Raw genomic sequence first — 15339 nt, forward strand, 5'->3', positions numbered from 1 at the left:
GGTGTGAAAGACCCTTTCGAAGTTCCAGAGGTTAGGTGTCATTAGTCTCCAGACGCCTTATCGGAAATAGGCCTCATCTCGCCTGGAAGGGAGAGCTTCCTGGATTTTCTCGAGTTGCGGCAGGTGTTCTCGAGTTACGACGGGGACCTCAGGGACCCGCCCTGGTGGCCTCAGGAGAGGCCAGTCCCCATGCGAGGTGCTAGGGGGCCTCTCGGGATTCCTCTCCCGTCGATACCGGGGCCAAAAACCTTGTGTGGAGTCAGGGCCGTAACCGAGGATTCCTCTCAGGGGCTGACATGGATCTTTGGGTACTTCTGGAGTCTCCCCAGGGGAGTTAGGCCGCGTCTCGAGTGGGGGCATGCACGTGCGCTTTCCTTCCAGGCTGTAGCAGCAATGTCACGCTTCCCGTTGCTTGGATCAAAGGTTCTGTGGTTTTCCCTCGAGGCTTTCCCTCGAGGCTTTCCCACAGGGCTGTCCCACGTGCCACCGTGGTGTAAGTCGATTCTCGGCGTGAAAGATGAGCCAGTGCAGGGCAAAGAGGTTCCTCTGGAATGGACTGAGACATCTGGGGGACTCTTGGAATGGTGGTACGACCATGGAGTTCCTCTCGCCTTTCCTGTTGAGAGTGCCTCCTCTTGAGATGCGACTGGAACGCCGGGAATTCTTTCCCGTTGAAAGCAGGGAAAGGATCCCTCATCTTGAGCTCCGAGGGGGAAACGGGGCTCCTCTGGATGTGGGCGGGACCATCGTGCTTCCTCTCGAGTGGAGACGGGTATGGCGGTGAACTTCTTGAGTTGCAGCAAGGGTGTAAAAGACCCTTTCGAAGTTCCAGAGGTTAAGTGTCATTAGTCTCCAGACGCCTCATCGGAAATAGGCCTCATCTCGCCTGGAAGGGAGAACTTCCTGGATTTTCTCGAGTTGCGGCAGGTGTTCTCGAGTTACGACGGGGACCTCAGGGACCCGCCCTGGTGGCCTCAGTAGAGGCCAGTCCCCATGCGAGGTACTAGGGGTCCTCTCGGGATTCCTCTCCCATCGATACCGGGGCCAAAATCCTTGTGTGTAGTCAGGGCCGGAACCAAGGATTCCTCTCAAGGGCTGACATGGATCTTTGGGTACTTGTGGAGTCTCCCCAGGGGAGTCAGGCCGCGTCTCGAGTGGGGGCATGCACGTGCGCTTTCCTTCCAGGCTGTAGCAGCAATGTCACGCTTCCCGTCGCGTGGATCAAAGGATCTGTGGTTTTCCCTTGAGGCTTTCCCACGAGGCTTTCCCACAGGGCTGTCCCACGTGCCACCGTGGTGTGAGTCGATCCTCGGCGTGAAAGATGAGCCAGTGCAGGGCAAAGAGGTTCCTCTGGAATGGACTGAGACATCTGGGGGACTCTTGGAATGGTGGTACGACCATGGAGTTCCTCTCGCCTTTCCTGCTGAGAGTGCCTCCTCTTGAGATGCGACGGGAACGCCGGGAATTCGTTCCCGATGAAAACAGGGAAAGGATCCCTCATCTCGAGCTACGAGGGGGAAACGTGGCTCCTCTGGATGTGGGCGGGACTATCGTACTTCCTCTCGAGTGGAGACGGGTATGGCGGTGAACTTCTTGAGTTGCAGCAAGGGTGTGAAAGACCCTTTCGAAGTTCCAGAGGTTAGGTGTCATTAGTCTCCAGACGCCTCATCGGAAATAGGCCTCATCTCGCCTGGAAGGGAGAACTTCCTGGATTTTCTCGAGTTGCGGCAGGTGTTCTCGAGTTAAGACGGGGACCTCAGGGACCCGCCCTGGTGGCCTCAGGAGAGGCCAGTCCCCTTGCGAGTAGCTAGGAGGCCTCTCGGGATTCCTCTCCCATCGATACCGGGGCCAAAAACCTTGTGTGGAGTCAGGGCCGGAACCGAGGATTCCTCTCAGGGGCTGACATGGATCTTTGGGTACTTGTGGAGTCTCCCCAGGGGAGTCAGGCCTCGTCTCGAGTGGGGGCATGCACGTGCGCTTTCCTTCCAGGCTGTAGCAGCAATGTCACGCTTCCCGTGGCGTGGATCAAAGGATCTGTGGTTTTCCCTCGAGGCTTTCCCTCGAGGGTTTCCCACAGGGCTGTCCCAAGTGCCACCGTGGTGTGAGTCGATCCTCGGCGTGAAAGATGAGCCAGTGCAGGGCAAAGAGGTTCCTCTGGAATGGACTGAGACATCTGGGGGACTCTTGGAATGGTGGTACGACCATGGAGTTCCTCTCGCCTTTCCTGTTGAGAGTGCCTCCTCTTGAGATGTGACGGGAACGCCGGGAATTCGATCCCGATGAAAGCAGGGAAAGGATCCCTCATCTCGAGCTACGAGGGGGAAACGGGGCTCCTCTGGATGTGGGCGGGACTAACGTACTTCCTCTCGAGTGGAGACGGGTATGGCGGTGAACTTCTTGAGTTGCAGCAAGGGTGTGAAAGACCCTTTCGAAGTTCCAGAGGTTAGGTGTCATTAGTCTCCAGACGCCTCATCAGAAATAGGCCTCATCTCGCCTGGAAGGGAGAGCTTCCTGGATTTTCTTGAGTTGCGGCAGGTGTTCTCGAGTTACGACGGGGACCTCAGGGACCCGCTCTGGTGGCCTCAGGAGAGGCCAGTCCCCATGCGAGGTGCTAGGGGGCCTCTCGGGATTCCTCTCCGGTCGATACCGGGGCCAAAAACCTTGTGTGGAGTCAGGGCCGGAACCGAGCATTCCTCTCAGGGGCTGACATGGATCTTTGGGTACTTCTGGAGTCTCCCCAGGGGAGTCAGGCCTCGTCTCGAGTGGGGGCATGCACGTGCGCTTTCCTTCCAGGCTGTAGCAGCAATGTCACGATTCCCGTCGCGTGGATCAAAGGATCTGTGGTTTTCCCTCGAGGCTTTCCCTCGAGGCTTTCCCACAGGGCTGTCCCACGTGCCACCGTGGTGTGAGTCGATCCTCGGCGTGAAAGATGAGCCAGTGCAGGGCAAAGAGGTTCCTCTGGAATGGACTGAGACATCTGGGGGACTCTTGGAATGGTGGTACGACCATGGAGTTCCTCTCGCCTTTCCTGTTGAGAGTGCCTCCTCTTGAGATGCGACGGGAACGCCAGGAATTCTTTCCCGTTGAAAGCAGGGAAAGGATCCCTCATCTCGAGCTCCGAGGGGGAAACGGGGCTCCTCTGGATGTGGGCGGGACCATCGTGCTTCCTCTCGATTGGAGACGGGTATGGCGGTGAACTTCTTGAGTTGCAGCAAGGGTGTGAAAGACCCGTTCGAAGTTCCAGAGGTTAGGTGTCATTAGTCTCCAGACGCCTCATCGGAGATAGGCCTCATCTCGCCTGGAAGGGAGAACTTCCTGGATTTTCTCGATTTGCGGCAGGTGTTCTCGAGTTACGACGGGGACCTCAGGGACACGCCCTGGTGGCCTCAGGAGAGGCCAGTCCCCATGCGAGGTGCTAGGGGGCCTCTCGGGATTCCTCTCCCGGCGATACCGGGGCCAAAAACCTTGTGTGGAGTCAGGGCCGGAACCGAGGATTCCTCTCAAGGGCTGATATGGATCTTTGGGTACTTTTGGAGTCTCGCCAGGGGAGACAGGCCTCGTCTCGAGTGGGGGCATGCACGTGCGCTTTCCTTCCAGGCTGTAGCAGCAATGTCAGGCTTCCCGTCGCGTGGATCAATGGATCTGTGGTTTTCCCTCGAGGCTTTCCCTCGAGACTTTCCCACAGGGCTGTCCCACGTGCCACCGTGGTGTGAGTCGATCCTCGGCGTGAATGATGAGCCAGTGCAGGGCAAAGAGGTTCCTCTGGAATGGACTGAGACATCTGGGGGACTCTTGGAATGGTGGTACGACCATGGAGTTCCTCTCGCCTTTCCTGTTGAGAGTGCCTCCTCTTGAGATGCGACGGGAACGCCGGGAATTCTTTCCCGATGAAAGCAGGGAAAGGATCCCTCATCTCGAGCTACGAGGGGGAAACGGGGCTCCTCTGGATGTGGGCGGGACCATCGTGCTTCCTCTCGAGTGGAGACGGGTATGGCGGTGAACTTCTTGAGTTGCAGCAAGGGTGTGAAAGACCCTTTCGAAGTTCCAGAGGTTAGGTGTCATTAGTCTCCAGACGCCTCATCGGAAATAGGCCTCATCTCGCCTGGAAGGGAGAACTTCCTGGATTTTCTCGAGTTGCGGCAGGTGTTCTCGAGTTAAGACGGGGACCTCAGGGACCCGCCCTGGTGGCCTCAGGAGAGGCCAGTCCCCTTGCGAGTAGCTAGGAGGCCTCTCGGGATTCCTCTCCCATCGATACCGGGGCCAAAAACCTTGTGTGGAGTCAGGGCCGGAACCGAGGATTCCTCTCAGGGGCTGACACGGATCTTTGGGTACTTCTGGAGTCTCCCCAGGGGAGTCAGGCCTCGTCTCGAGTGGGGGCATGCACGTGCGCTTTCCTTCCAGGCTGTAGCAGCAATGTCACGCTTCCCGTCGCGTGGATCAAAGGATCTGTGGTTTTCCCTTGAGGCTTTCCCACGAGGCTTTCCCACAGGGCTGTCCCACGTGCCACCGTGGTGTGAGTCGATCCTCGGCGTGAAAGATGAGCCAGTGCAGGGCAAAGAGGTTCCTCTGGAATGGACTGAGACATCTGGGGGACTCTTGGAATGGTGGTACGACCATGGAGTTCCTCTCGCCTTTCCTGTTGAGAGTGCCTCCTCTTGAGATGTGACGGGAACGCCGGGAATTCGATCCCGATGAAAGCAGGGAAAGGATCCCTCATCTCGAGCTACGAGGGGGAAACGGGGCTCCTCTGGATGTGGGCGGGACTAACGTACTTCCTCTCGAGTGGAGACGGGTATGGCGGTGAACTTCTTGAGTTGCAGCAAGGGTGTGAAAGACCCTTTCGAAGTTCCAGAGGTTAGGTGTCATTAGTCTCCAGACGCCTCATCGGAAATAGGCCTCATCTCGCCTGGAAGGGAGAGCTTCCTGGATTTTCTCGAGTTGCGGCAGGTGTTCTCGAGTTACGACGGGGACCTCAGGGACCCGCCCTGGTGGCCTCAGGAGAGGCCAGTCCCCATGCGAGGTGCTAGGGGGCCTCTCGGGATTCCTCTCCCGTCGATACCGGGGCCAAAAACCTTGTGTGGAGTCAGGGCCGTAACCGAGGATTCCTCTCAGGGGCTGACATGGATCTTTGGGTACTTCTGGAGTCTCCCCAGGGGAGTTAGGCCGCGTCTCGAGTGGGGGCATGCACGTGCGCTTTCCTTCCAGGCTGTAGCAGCAATGTCACGCTTCCCGTTGCTTGGATCAAAGGTTCTGTGGTTTTCCCTCGAGGCTTTCCCTCGAGGCTTTCCCACAGGGCTGTCCCACGTGCCACCGTGGTGTAAGTCGATTCTCGGCGGGAAAGATGAGCCAGTGCAGGGCAAAGAGGTTCCTCTGGAATGGACTGAGACATCTGGGGGACTCTTGGAATGGTGGTACGACCATGGAGTTCCTCTCGCCTTTCCTGTTGAGAGTGCCTCCTCTTGAGATGCGACTGGAACGCCGGGAATTCTTTCCCGTTGAAAGCAGGGAAAGGATCCCTCATCTTGAGCTCCGAGGGGGAAACGGGGCTCCTCTGGATGTGGGCGGGACCATCGTGCTTCCTCTCGAGTGGAGACGGGTATGGCGGTGAACTTCTTGAGTTGCAGCAAGGGTGTAAAAGACCCTTTCGAAGTTCCAGAGGTTAAGTGTCATTAGTCTCCAGACGCCTCATCGGAAATAGGCCTCATCTCGCCTGGAAGGGAGAACTTCCTGGATTTTCTCGAGTTGCGGCAGGTGTTCTCGAGTTACGACGGGGACCTCAGGGACCCGCCCTGGTGGCCTCAGTAGAGGCCAGTCCCCATGCGAGGTACTAGGGGTCCTCTCGGGATTCCTCTCCCATCGATACCGGGGCCAAAATCCTTGTGTGTAGTCAGGGCCGGAACCAAGGATTCCTCTCAAGGGCTGACATGGATCTTTGGGTACTTGTGGAGTCTCCCCAGGGGAGTCAGGCCGCGTCTCGAGTGGGGGCATGCACGTGCGCTTTCCTTCCAGGCTGTAGCAGCAATGTCACGCTTCCCGTCGCGTGGATCAAAGGATCTGTGGTTTTCCCTTGAGGCTTTCCCACGAGGCTTTCCCACAGGGCTGTCCCACGTGCCACCGTGGTGTGAGTCGATCCTCGGCGTGAAAGATGAGCCAGTGCAGGGCAAAGAGGTTCCTCTGGAATGGACTGAGACATCTGGGGGACTCTTGGAATGGTGGTACGACCATGGAGTTCCTCTCGCCTTTCCTGCTGAGAGTGCCTCCTCTTGAGATGCGACGGGAACGCCGGGAATTCGTTCCCGATGAAAACAGGGAAAGGATCCCTCATCTCGAGCTACGAGGGGGAAACGTGGCTCCTCTGGATGTGGGCGGGACTATCGTACTTCCTCTCGAGTGGAGACGGGTATGGCGGTGAACTTCTTGAGTTGCAGCAAGGGTGTGAAAGACCCTTTCGAAGTTCCAGAGGTTAGGTGTCATTAGTCTCCAGACGCCTCATCGGAAATAGGCCTCATCTCGCCTGGAAGGGAGAACTTCCTGGATTTTCTCGAGTTGCGGCAGGTGTTCTCGAGTTAAGACGGGGACCTCAGGGACCCGCCCTGGTGGCCTCAGGAGAGGCCAGTCCCCTTGCGAGTAGCTAGGAGGCCTCTCGGGATTCCTCTCCCATCGATACCGGGGCCAAAAACCTTGTGTGGAGTCAGGGCCGGAACCGAGGATTCCTCTCAGGGGCTGACATGGATCTTTGGGTACTTGTGGAGTCTCCCCAGGGGAGTCAGGCCTCGTCTCGAGTGGGGGCATGCACGTGCGCTTTCCTTCCAGGCTGTAGCAGCAATGTCACGCTTCCCGTGGCGTGGATCAAAGGATCTGTGGTTTTCCCTCGAGGCTTTCCCTCGAGGGTTTCCCACAGGGCTGTCCCAAGTGCCACCGTGGTGTGAGTCGATCCTCGGCGTGAAAGATGAGCCAGTGCAGGGCAAAGAGGTTCCTCTGGAATGGACTGAGACATCTGGGGGACTCTTGGAATGGTGGTACGACCATGGAGTTCCTCTCGCCTTTCCTGTTGAGAGTGCCTCCTCTTGAGATGTGACGGGAACGCCGGGAATTCGATCCCGATGAAAGCAGGGAAAGGATCCCTCATCTCGAGCTACGAGGGGGAAACGGGGCTCCTCTGGATGTGGGCGGGACTAACGTACTTCCTCTCGAGTGGAGACGGGTATGGCGGTGAACTTCTTGAGTTGCAGAAAGGGTGTGAAAGACCCTTTCGAAGTTCCAGAGGTTAGGTGTCATTAGTCTCCAGACGCCTCATCAGAAATAGGCCTCATCTCGCCTGGAAGGGAGAGCTTCCTGGATTTTCTTGAGTTGCGGCAGGTGTTCTCGAGTTACGACGGGGACCTCAGGGACCCGCTCTGGTGGCCTCAGGAGAGGCCAGTCCCCATGCGAGGTGCTAGGGGGCCTCTCGGGATTCCTCTCCCGTCGATACCGGGGCCAAAAACCTTGTGTGGAGTCAGGGCCGGAACCGAGCATTCCTCTCAGGGGCTGACATGGATCTTTGGGTACTTCTGGAGTCTCCCCAGGGGAGTCAGGCCTCGTCTCGAGTGGGGGCATGCACGTGCGCTTTCCTTCCAGGCTGTAGCAGCAATGTCACGCTTCCCGTTGCTTGGATCAAAGGTTCTGTGGTTTTCCCTCGAGGCTTTCCCTCGAGGCTTTCCCACAGGGCTGTCCCACGTGCCACCGTGGTGTAAGTCGATTCTCGGCGTGAAAGATGAGCCAGTGCAGGGCAAAGAGGTTCCTCTGGAATGGACTGAGACATCTGGGGGACTCTTGGAATGGTGGTACGACCATGGAGTTCCTCTCGCCTTTCCTGTTGAGAGTGCCTCCTCTTGAGATGCGACTGGAACGCCGGGAATTCTTTCCCGTTGAAAGCAGGGAAAGGATCCCTCATCTTGAGCTCCGAGGGGGAAACGGGGCTCCTCTGGATGTGGGCGGGACCATCGTGCTTCCTCTCGAGTGGAGACGGGTATGGCGGTGGACTTCTTGAGTTGCAGCAAGGGTGTAAAAGACCCTTTCGAAGTTCCAGAGGTTAGGTGTCATTAGTCTCCAGACGCCTCATCGGAAATAGGCCTCATCTCGCCTGGAAGGGAGAACTTCCTGGATTTTCTCGAGTTGCGGCAGGTGTTCTCGAGTTAAGACGGGGACCTCAGGGACCCGCCCTGGTGGCCTCAGGAGAGGCCAGTCCCCTTGCGAGTAGCTAGGAGGCCTCTCGGGATTCCTCTCCCATCGATACCGGGGCCAAAAACCTTGTGTGGAGTCAGGGCCGGAACCAAGGATTCCTCTCAAGGGCTGACATGGATCTTTGGGTACTTGTGGAGTCTCCCCAGGGGAGTCAGGCCGCGTCTCGAGTGGGGGCATGCACGTGCGCTTTCCTTCCAGGCTGTAGCAGCAATGTCACGCTTCCCGTCGCGTGGATCAAAGGATCTGTGGTTTTCCCTTGAGGCTTTCCCACGAGGCTTTCCCACAGGGCTGTCCCACGTGCCACCGTGGTGTGAGTCGATCCTCGGCGTGAAAGATGAGCCAGTGCAGGGCAAAGAGGTTCCTCTGGAATGGACTGAGACATCTGGGGGACTCTTGGAATGGTGGTACGACCATGGAGTTCCTCTCGCCTTTCCTGCTGAGAGTGCCTCCTCTTGAGATGCGACGGGAACGCCGGGAATTCGTTCCCGATGAAAGCAGGGAAAGGATCCCTCATCTCGAGCTACGAGGGGGAAACGTGGCTCCTCTGGATGTGGGCGGGACTATCGTACTTCCTCTCGAGTGGAGACGGGTATGGCGGTGAACTTCTTGAGTTGCAGCAAGGGTGTGAAAGACCCTTTCGAAGTTCCAGAGGTTAGGTGTCATTAGTCTCCAGACGCCTCATCGGAAATAGGCCTCATCTCGCCTGGAAGGGAGAACTTCCTGGATTTTCTCGAGTTGCGGCAGGTGTTCTCGAGTTAAGACGGGGACCTCAGGGACCCGCCCTGGTGGCCTCAGGAGAGGCCAGTCCCCTTGCGAGTAGCTAGGAGGCCTCTCGGGATTCCTCTCCCATCGATACCGGGGTCAAAAACCTTGTGTGGAGTCAGGGCCGGAACCGAGGATTCCTCTCAGGGGCTGACATGGATCTTTGGGTACTTGTGGAGTCTCCCCAGGGGAGTCAGGCCTCGTCTCGAGTGGGGGCATGCACGTGCGCTTTCCTTCCAGGCTGTAGCAGCAATGTCACGCTTCCCGTGGCGTGGATCAAAGGATCTGTGGTTTTCCCTCGAGGCTTTCCCTCGAGGGTTTCCCACAGGGCTGTCCCAAGTGCCACCGTGGTGTGAGTCGATCCTCGGCGTGAAAGATGAGCCAGTGCAGGGCAAAGAGGTTCCTCTGGAATGGACTGAGACATCTGGGGGACTCTTGGAATGGTGGTACGACCATGGAGTTCCTCTCGCCTTTCCTGTTGAGAGTGCCTCCTCTTGAGATGTGACGGGAACGCCGGGAATTCGATCCCGATGAAAGCAGGGAAAGGATCCCTCATCTCGAGCTACGAGGGGGAAACGGGGCTCCTCTGGATGTGGGCGGGAACATCGTGCTTCCTCTCGAGTGGAGACGGGTATGGCGGTGAACTTCTTGAGTTGCAGCAAGGGTGTAAAAGACCCTTTCGAAGTTCCAGAGGTTAAGTGTCATTAGTCTCCAGACGCCTCATCGGAAATAGGCCTCATCTCGCCTGGAAGGGAGAACTTCCTGGATTTTCTCGAGTTGCGGCAGGTGTTCTCGAGTTACGACGGGGACCTCAGGGACCCGCCCTGATGGCCTCAGTAGAGGCCAGTCCCCATGCGAGGTACTAGGGGTCCTCTCGGGATTCCTCTCCCATCGATACCGGGGCCAAAATCCTTGTGTGTAGTCAGGGCCGGAACCAAGGATTCCTCTCAAGGGCTGACATGGATCTTTGGGTACTTGTGGAGTCTCCCCAGGGGAGTCAGGCCGCGTCTCGAGTGGGGGCATGCACGTGCGCTTTCCTTCCAGGCTGTAGCAGCAATGTCACGCTTCCCGTCGCGTGGATCAAAGGATCTGTGGTTTTCCCTTGAGGCTTTCCCACGAGGCTTTCCCACAGGGCTGTCCCACGTGCCACCGTGGTGTGAGTCGATCCTCGGCGTGAAAGATGAGCCAGTGCAGGGCAAAGAGGTTCCTCTGGAATGGACTGAGACATCTGGGGGACTCTTGGAATGGTGGCACGACCATGGAGTTCCTCTCGCCTTTCCTGTTGAGAGTGCCTCCTCTTGAGATGCGAAGGGAACGCCGGGAATTCTTTCCCGTTGAAAGCAGGGAAAGGATCCCTCATCTCGAGCTATAAGGGGGAAACGAGGCTCCTCTGCATGTGGGGGACCATCGTGCTTCCTCTCGAGTGGAGACGGGTATGGCGGTGAACTTCTTGAGTTGCAGCAAGGGTGTGAAAGACCCTTTCGAAGTTCCAGAGGTTAGGTGTCATTAGTCTCCAGACGCCTCATCGGAAATAGGCCTCATCTCGCCTGGAAGGGAGAACTTCCTGGATTTTCTCGAGTTGCGACAGGTGTTCTCGAGTTACGACGGGGACCTCAGGGACCCGCCCTGGTGGCCTCAGGAGAGGCCAGTCCCCATGCGAGTTGCTAGGGGGCCTCTCGGGATTCCTCTCCCGTCGATACTGGGGCCAAAAACCTTGTGTGGAGTCAGGGCCGGAACCGAGGATTCCTCTCAAGGGCTGACATGGATCTTTGGGTACTTGTGGAGGCTCCCCAGGGTAGTCAGGCCTCGTCTCGAGTGGGGGCATGCACGTGCGCTTTCCTTCCAGGCTGTAGCAGCAATGTCAGGCTTCCCGTCGCGTGGATCAAAGGATCTGTGGTTTTCCCTCGAGGCTTGCCCTCGAGGCTTTCCCACAGGGCTGTCCCACGTGCCACCGTGGTGTGAGTCGATCCTCGGCGTGAAAGATGAGCCAGTGCAGGGCAAAGAGGTTCCTCTGGAATGGACTGAGACATCTGGGGGACTCTTGGAATGGTGGTACGACCTAGGAGTTCCTCTCGCCTTTCCTGTTGAGAGTGCCTCCTCTTGAGATGCGACGGGAACGCCGGGAATTCTTTCCCGTTGAAAGCAGGGAAAGGATCCCTCATCTCGAGCTACGAGGGGGAAACGGGGCTCCTCTGGATGTGGGCGGGACCATCGTGCTTCCTCTCGAGTGGAGACGGGTATGGCGGTGAACTTCTTGAGTTGCAGCAAGGGTGTGAAAAACCCTTTCGAAGTTCCAGAGGTTAGGTGTCATTAGTCTCCAGACGCCTCATCGGAAATAGGCCTCATCTCGCCTGGAAGGGAGAACTTCCTGGATTTTCTCGAGTTGCGGCAGGTGTTCTCGAGTTACGACGGGGACCTCAGGGACCCGCCCTGGTGGCCTCAGGAGAGGCCAGTCCCCATGCGAGTTGCTAGGGGGCCTCTCGGGATTCCTCTCCCGTCGATACCGGGGCCAAAAACCTTCTGTGGAGTCAGGGCCGGAACCGAGGATTCCTCTCAAGGGCTGACATGGATCTTCGGGTACTTGTGGAGTCTCCCCAGGGGAGTCAGGCCTCGTCTCGAGTGGGGGCATGCACGTGCGCTTTCCTTCCAGGCTGTAGCAGCAATGTCACGCTTCCCGTCGCGTGGATCAAAGGATCTGTGGTTTTCCCTCGAGGCTTTCCCTCTAGGCTTTCCCACAGGGCTGTCCCACGTGCCACCGTGGTGTGAGTCGATCCTCGGCGTGAAAGATGAGCCAGTGCAGGGCAAAGAGGTTCCTCTGGAATGGACTGAGACATCTGGGGGACTCTTGGAATGGTGGTACGACCATGGAGTTCCTCTCTCCTTTCCTGTTGAGAGTGCCTCCTCTTGAGATGCGACGGGAACGCCGGGAATTCTTTCCCGTTGAAAGCAGGGAAAGGATCCCTCATCTCGAGCTACGAGGGGGAAACGGGGCTCCTCTGGATGTGGGCGGGACCATCGTGCTTCCTCTCGGGTGGAGACGGGTATGGCGGTGAACTTCTTGAGTTGCAGCAAGGGTGTAAAAGACCCTTTCGAAGTTCCAGAGGTTAGGTGTCATTAGTCTCCAGACGCCTCATCGGAAATAGGCCTCATCTCGCCTGGAAGGGAGAACTTCCTGGATTTTCTCGAGTTGCGGCAGGTGTTCTCGAGTTACGACGGGGACCTCAGGGACCCGCCCTGGTGGCCTCAGGAGAGGCCAGTCCCCATGCGAGTTGCTAGGGGGCCTCTCGGGATTCCTCTCCGGTCGATACCGGGGCCAAAAACCTTCTGTGCAGTCAGGGCCGGAACCGAGGATTCCTCTCAGGGGCTGACATTGATCTTTGGGTACTTCTGGAGTCTCCCCAGGGGAGTCAGGCCTCGTCTCGAGTGGGGGCATGCAGGTGCGCTTTCCTTCCAGGCTGTAGCAGCAATGTTACGCTTCCCGTCGCGAGGATCAAAGGATCTGTGGTTTTCCCTCAAAGCTTTCCCTCGAGGCTTTTCCTCAGGGCTGTCCCACGTGCCACTGTGGTGTGAGTCGATCCTCGGGTGAAAGTTGAACCAGTGCAGGGCAAAGAGGTTCCTCTGGAATGGACTGAGACATCTGGGGGCTCTTGGAATGGTGGTACGACCATGGAGTTCCTCTCGCCTTTCCTGTTGAGAGTGCCTCCTCTTGAGATGCGACGGGAACGCCGGGAATTCTTTCCCGTTGAATGCAGGGAAAGGATCCCTCATCTCGAGCTCCGAGGGGGAAAAGGGGCTCCTCTGGATGTGGGCGGGACCATCGTGCTTCCTCTCGAGTGGAGACGGGTATGGCGGTGAACTTCTTGAGTTGCAGCACGGGTGTAAAAGACCCTTTCGAAGTTCCAGAGGTTAGGTGTCATTAGTCTCCAGACGCCTCATCGGAAATAGGCCTCATCTCGCCTGGAAGGGAGAACTTCCTGGATTTTCTCGAGTTGCGGCAGGTGTTCTCGAGTTACGACGGGGACCTCAGGGACCCGCCCTGGTGGCCTCAGGAGAGGCCAGTCCCCATGCGAGTTGCTAGGGGGCCTCTCGGGATTCCTCTCCCGTCGATACCGGGGCCAAAAACCTTGTGTGGAGTCAGGGCCGGAACCGAGGATTCCTCTCAGGGGCTGACATGGATCTTTGGGTACTTCTGGAGTCTCCCCAGGGGAGTCAGGCCTCGTCTCGAGTGGGGGCATGCACGTGCGCTTTCCTTCCAGGCTGTAGCAGCAATGTCACGCTTCCCGTGGCGTGGATCAAAGGATCTTTGATTTTCCCTCGATTCTTTCCCACAGGGCTGTCCCACGTTCCACCGTGGTATGAGTCGATCTTCGGCGTGAAAGATGAGCCAGTGCAGGGCAAAGAGGTTCCTCTGGAATGGACTGAGACATCTGGGGGACTCTTGGAATGGTGGTACGACCATGGAGTTCCTCTCGCCTTTCCTGTTGAGAGTGCCTCCTCTTGAGATGCGACAGGAACGCCGGGAATTCTTTCCTGTTGAAAGCAGGGATAGGATCCCTCATCTCGAGCTACGAGGGGGAAACGGGGTTCCTCTGGATGTGGGCGGGACCATCGTGCTTCCTCTCGAGTGGAGACTGGTATGGCTGTGAACTTCTTGAGTTGCAGCAAGGGTGTGAAAGACCCTTTCGAAGTTCCAGAGGTTAGGTGTCATTAGTCTCCAGACGCCTCATCGGAAATAGGCCTCATCTCGCCTGGAAGGGAGAAATTCCTGGATTTTCTCGAGTTGCGGCAGGTGTTCTCGAGTTACGACGGGGACCTCAGGTACCCGCCCTGGTGGCCTCAGGAGAGGTCAGTCCCCATGCGAGTTGCTAGGGGGCCTCTCGGGATTCCTCTCCCTTCGATCCCGGGGCCAAAAACCTTGTGTGCAGTCAGGGCCGGAAACGAGGATTCGTCTCAGAGGCTGACATGGATCTTTGGGAACTTCTGGAGTCTCCCCAGGGGAGTCAGTCCTCGTCTCGAGTGGGGGCATGCACGTGCGCTTTCCTTCCAGGCTGTAGCAGCAATGTCACGCTTCCCGTCGCGTGGATCAAAGGATCTGTGGTTTTCCCTCGAGGCTTTCCCTCGAGGCTTTCCCACAGGGCTGTCCCACGTGCCACCGTGGTGTGAGTCGATCCTCGGCGTGAAAGATGAGCCAGTGCAGGGCAAAGACCTTCCTCTGGAATGGACTGAGACATCTGGGGGACTCTTGGAATGGTGGTACGACCAAGGAGTTCCTCTCGCCTTTCCTGTTGAGAGTGCCGCCTCTTGAGATGCGACGGGAACGCCGGGAATTCTTTCCCGTTGAAAGCAGGGAAAGGATCCCTCATCTCGAGCTACGAGGGGGAAACGGGGCTCCTCTGGATGTGGGCGGGACCATCGTGCTTCCTCTCGAGTGGAGACGGGTATGGCGGTGAACATCTTGAGTTGCAGCAAGGGTGTGAAAGACCCTTTCGAAGTTCCAGAGGTTAGGTGTCATTAGACTCCAGACGCATCATCGGAAATAGGCCTAATCTCGCCTGGAAGGGAGAAATTCCTGGATTTTCTCCAGTTGCGGAAGCTGTTCTCGAGTTACGACGGGGACCTCAGGGACCCGCCCTGGTGGCCTCAGGAGAGGCCAGTCCCCATGCGAGTTGCTAGGGGGCCTCTCGGGATTCCTCTCCTCTCGATACCGGGGCCAAAAACCTTGTGTGGAGTCAGGGCCGGAACTGAGGATTCCTCTCAGGGGCTGACATGAATCTTTGGGTACTTCTGGAGTCTCCCCAGGGGATTCAGGCCTCGTCTCGAGTGGGGGCATGCACGTGCTCTTTCCTTCCAGGCTGTAGCAGCAATGTCACGCTTCCCGTCGCGTGGAACAAAGGATCTGCGGTTTTCCCTCGAGGCTTTCCCTCGAGGCTTTCCCACAGGGCTGTCCCACGTGCCACCGTGGTGTGAGTCGATCCTCGGCGTGAAAGATGAGCCAGTGCAGGGCAAAGAGGTTCCTCTGGAATGGACTGAGACATCTGGGGGACTCTTGGAATGGTGGTACGACCATGGAGTTCCTCTCGCCTTTCCTGTTGAGAGTGCCTCCTCTTGAGATGCGACGGGAACGCCGGGAATTCTTTCCCGTTGAAAGCAGGGAAAGGATCCCTCATCTCGAGCTCCGAGGGGGAAACGGGGCTCCTCTGGATGTGGGCGGGACCATCGTGCTTCCTCTCGAGTGGAGACGGGTATGGCGGGGAACTTCTTGAGTTGCAGCAAGGGTGTGAAAGACCCTTTCGAAGTTCCAGAGGTTAGGTGTCATTAGTCTCCAGACGCCTCATTGGAAATAGGCCTCATCTC

Source organism: Capricornis sumatraensis, chromosome 11 (assembly GCF_032405125.1).
Source record: "Capricornis sumatraensis isolate serow.1 chromosome 11, serow.2, whole genome shotgun sequence".
Taxonomy (NCBI): Eukaryota; Metazoa; Chordata; class Mammalia; order Artiodactyla; family Bovidae; genus Capricornis; species Capricornis sumatraensis.